The 5,000-nt window shown below is 36.4% G+C and overlaps 1 pseudogene across 1 annotated transcript in view; it reads right to left on the reverse strand.

The window, feature by feature from the left end:
* The window catches only part of LOC147943084 (large ribosomal subunit protein uL2cz/uL2cy pseudogene), a 7,029-nt pseudogene extending 2,495 nt beyond the window's left edge, over positions 1-4,534 (reverse strand). The window contains exon 1 of the transcript XR_015560462.1: positions 1-4,534. This exon is cut by the window's left edge and continues 1,610 nt beyond it. The product of XR_015560462.1 is annotated as a large ribosomal subunit protein uL2cz/uL2cy pseudogene (transcript).
* Positions 4,535-5,000: the final 466 nt, after the last annotated feature.

The following is a 5,000-nucleotide window of genomic DNA, read 5'->3' on the forward strand; positions in this document are numbered from 1 at the left end:
ATGAAACCGTCGCTGGAATTGATATCTCATTTAAAGAGAAAGATATCAAATATCTGGAGTTTCTTTTTGTATATTATATGGATGATCCGATCCGCAAGGGCCATGATTGGGAATTGTTTGATCGTCTTTCTCCGAGTAAGAGGCGAAACATAATCAACTTGAATTCGGGACAGCTATTCGAAATCTTAGTGAAAGACTGGATTTGTTATCTCATGTTTGCTTTTCGTGAAAAAATACCAATTGAAGTGGAGGGTTTCTTCAAACAACAAGGAGCTGGGTCAACTATTCAATCAAATAATATTGAGCATGTTTCCCATCTCTTCTCGAGAAACAAGTGGGCTATTTCTTTGCAAAATTGTGCTCAATTTCATATGTGGCAATTCCACCAAGATCTCTTCGTTAGTTGGGGGAAGAATCCGCACGAATCGGATTTTTTTAGGAAAATATCGAGAGAGAATTGGATTTGGTTAGACAATGTGTGGTTGGTAAACAAGGATAGATTTTTTAGCAAGGTACGAAACGTATCGTCAAATATTCAATATGATTCTACAAGATCTAGTTTCGTTCAAGTAACGGATTCTAGCCAATTGAACGGATCTTCTGATCAATTCATAGATCCTTTCGATTCCATTAGTAATGAGGATTCGGAATATCACACATTGATCAATCAAAGAGAGATTCAACAACTAAAAGAAAGATCGATTCTTTTGGATCCTTCCTTTATTCAAACGGAAGGAAGAGAGATAGAATCAGACCGATTCCCTAAATACCTTTCTGGCTATTCCTCAATGCCCCGGCTATTCACGGAACGTGAGAAGCGGATGAATAATCATCTGCTTCCGGAAGAAAGCGAAGAATTTCTTGGGAATCCTACAAGAGCCATTCGTTCTTTTTTCTCTGACAGATGGTCAGAACTTCATCTGGGTTCGAATCCTACTGAGAGGTCCACTAGGGATCAGAAATTGTTGAAGAAAGAACAAGATGTTTCTTTTGTCCCTTCCAGGCGATCGGAAAATAAAGAAATAGTTAATATATTCAAGATAATTACGTATTTACAAAATACCGTCTCAATTCATCCTATTTCATCAGATCTGGGATGTGATATGGTTCCGAAGGATGAACTGGATATGGACAGTTCCAATAAGATTTCATTCTTGAACAAAAATCCATTTTTTGATTTATTTCATCTATTCCATGAACGGAAGAGGGGGGGATACACGTTACGCCACGAGTCAGAAGAGAGATTTCAAGAAATGGCAGATCTATTCACTCTATCAATAACCGAGCCGGATCTGGTGTATCATAAGGGATTTGCCTTTTCTATTGATTCCTACGGATTGGATCAAAGACAATTCTTGAAGGAGGTTTTCAACTTCAGGGATGAATCGAAAAAGAAATCTTTATTGGTTCTACCTCCTATTTTTTATGAAGAAAATGAATCTTTTTATCGAAGGATCAGAAAAAATTGGGTCCGGATCTCCTGCGGGAATTATTTGGAAGATCCAAAAAGAGTGGTATTTGCTAGCAACAACATAATGGAGGCAGTCAATCAATATAGATTGATCCGAAATATGATTCAAATCCAATTCCAATATAGTCCCTATGGGTACATAAGAAATGTATTGAATCGATTCTTTTTAATGAAGAGACCTGATCGCAACTTCGAATATGGAATTCAAAGGGATCTGATAGGAAATGATACTCTGAATCATAGAACTATAATGAAAGATACGATCAACCAACATTTATCGAATTTGAAAAAGAGTCAGAAGAAATGGTTCGATCCTCTTATTTTTCTTTCTCAAACCGAGAGATCCATAAATCGGGATCCTAATGCATATAGATACAAATGGTCCAATGGGAGCAAGAATTTCCAGGAGCATTTGGAACATTTCGTTTCTGAGCGGAAGAGCCGTTTTCAAGTAGTGTTCGATCAATTATGTATTAATCAATATTCGATTGATTGGTCTGAGGTTATTGATAAAAAAGATTTGTCTAAGTCACTTCGTTTCTTTTTGTCTAAGTTACTTCGTTTCTTTTTGTCCAAGTTACTTCTTTTTTTGTCCAAGTTACTTCTCTTTTTGTCTAACTCACTTCCTTTTTTCTTTGTGAGTTTCGAGAATATCCCCATTCATAGGTCTGAGATCCACATCTATGAATTGAAAGGTCCGAACGATCAACTCTGCAATCAGTTGTTAGAATCAATAGGTCTTCAAATCGTTCATTTGAAAAAATTGAAACCCTTTTTATTGGATGATCATAATACTTCTCAAAAATCGAAATTCTTGATCAATGGAGGAACAATATCACCATTTTTGTTCAATAAAATACCAAAGTGGATGATTGACTCATTCCATACTAGAAAGAATCGCAGGAAATCTTTTGATAACACGGATTCCTATTTCTCAATCGTATCCCACGATCAAGACAATTGGCTGAATCCCGTGAAACCATTTCAGAGAAGTTCATTGATATCTTCTTTTTCTAAAGCAAATCGACTTCGATTCTTGAATAATCCACATCACTTCTGCTTCTATTGTAACAAAAGATTCCCTTTTTATGTGGAAAAGGCCCGTCTCAATAATTCTGATTTTACGTATGGACAATTCCTCACTATCTTGTTCATTCACAACAAAATATTTTCTTCGTGCGGTGGTAAAAAAAAACATGCTTTTTTGGAGAGAGATACTATTTCACCTTCGTCAATCGAGTCACAGGTATCTAACATATTCATATCTAACGATTTTCCACAAAGTGGTGACGAAAGGTATAACTTGTACAAATCTTTCCATTTTCCAATTCGATCCGATCCATTAGTTCGTAGAGCTATTTACTCGATTGCAGACATTTCTGGAACACCTCTAATAGAGGGACAAAGAGTCAATTTTGAAAGAACGTATTGTCAAACTCTTTCAGATATGAATCTATCCGATTCAGAAGAGAAGAGCTTGCATCAGTATCTCAATTTCAATTCAAACATGGGTTTGATTCACACTCCATGTTCTGAGAAATATTTACAGAGGAAAAAACGGAGTCTTTGCCTAAAAAAATGCGTTGACAAAGGGCAGATGGATAGAACCTTTCAACGAGATAGTGCTTTTTCAACTCTCTCAAAATGGAATCTATTCCAAACATATATGCCATGGTTCTTTACTTCGACAGGGTACAAATATCTAAATTTGATATTTTTAGATACTTTTTCAGACCTATTGCGGATACTAAGTAGCAGTCAAAAATTTGTATCCATTTTTCATGATATTATGCATGGATTAGATATATCATGGCGAATTCTTCAGAAAAAATTGTGTCTTCCACAAAGGAATCTGATAAGTGAGATTTCGAGTAAGTCTTTACATAATCTTCTTCTGTCCGAAGAAATGATTCATCGAAATAATGAGTCATCATTGATATCGACACATCTGAGATCGCCAAATGTTCGTGAGGTCCTCTATTCAATCCTTTTCCTTCTTCTTGTTGCTGGATATATCGTTCGTACACATCTTCTCTTTGTTTCCCGAGCCTATAGTGAGTTACAGACAGAGTTCGAAAAGATCAAATCTTTGATGATTCCATCATACATGATTGAGTTGCGAAAACTTCTGGATAGGTATCCTACATCTGAACTGAATTCTTTCTGGTTAAAGAATCTTTTTCTAGTTGCTCTGGAACAATTAGGAGATTGTCTAGAAGAAATACGGGGTTCTGGTGGCAACATGCTATGGGGTGGTGATCCCGCTTATGGGGTCAAATCAATACGTTCTAAGAAGAAAGATTTGAAAAAAAATTTCATCGATATCATCGATCTCATAAGTATCATACCAAATCCCATCAATCGAATCACTTTTTCGAGAAATACGAGACATCTAAGTCATACAAGTAAAGAGATCTATTCATTGATAAGAAAAAGAAAAAACGTGAGCGGTGATTGGATTGATGATAAAATAGAATCCTGGGTCGCGAACAGTGATTCGATTGATGATAAAGAAAGAGAATTCTTGGTTCAGTTCTCCACCTTAAGGGCAGAAAAAAGGATTGATCAAATTCTATTGAGTCTGACTCATAGTGATCATTTATCAAAGAATGACTCTGGTTATCAAATGATTGAACAACCGGGAACAATTTACTTACGATACTTAGTTGACATTCATAAAATGTATCTAATGAATTATGAGTTCAATACATCCTGTTTAGCAGAAAGACGGATATTCCTTGCTCATTATCAGACAATCACTTATTCACAAACTTCGTGTGGGGCTAATAGTTTTCATTTCCCGTCTCATGGAAAACCCTTTTCGCTCCGCTTAGCCCTATCCCCCTCTAGGAGTATTTTAGTGATAGGTTCTATAGGAACTGGACGATCCTATTTGGTCAAATACCTAGCGACAAACTCCTATGTTCCTTTCATTACAGTATTTCTGAACAAGTTCCTGGATAACAAGCCGAAAGGTTTTTTTATTGATGATATCGATATTGATGATAGTGACGATATTGATGCTAGTAACGATATTGATCGTGAACTTGATACGGAGCGGGAGCTTCTAACTATGATGAATGCGCTAACTATGGATATGATGTCGGAAATAGACCGATTTTATATCACCCTTCAATTCGAATTAGCAAAAGCAATGTCTCCTTGCATAATATGGATTCCAAACATTCATGATCTTGATGTGAATGAGTCGAGTTACTTAGCCCTCGGTCTATTGGTGAACTCGCTCTCCAGGGATTGTGAAAGATGTTCCACTAGAAATATTCTTGTTATTGCTTCGACTCATATTCCCCAAAAAGTGGATCCCGCTCTAATAGCCCCGAATAAATTAAATACATGCATTAAAATACGAAGGCTTCTTATTCCACAACAACGAAAGCACTTTTTCACTCTTTCCTATACTAGGGGATTTCACTTGGAAAAGAAAATGTTCCATACTAATGGATTCGAGTCTATAACCATGGGTTCCAGTGCACGAGATCTTGTAGCACTTACCAATGAGGCCCTATCA

The sequence above is a fragment of the Camelina sativa genome, chromosome 6 (genome assembly GCF_030686135.1).
Source record: "Camelina sativa cultivar CO46 ecotype springtype chromosome 6, ASM3068613v1".
Lineage (NCBI taxonomy): Eukaryota > Viridiplantae > Streptophyta > Magnoliopsida > Brassicales > Brassicaceae > Camelina > Camelina sativa.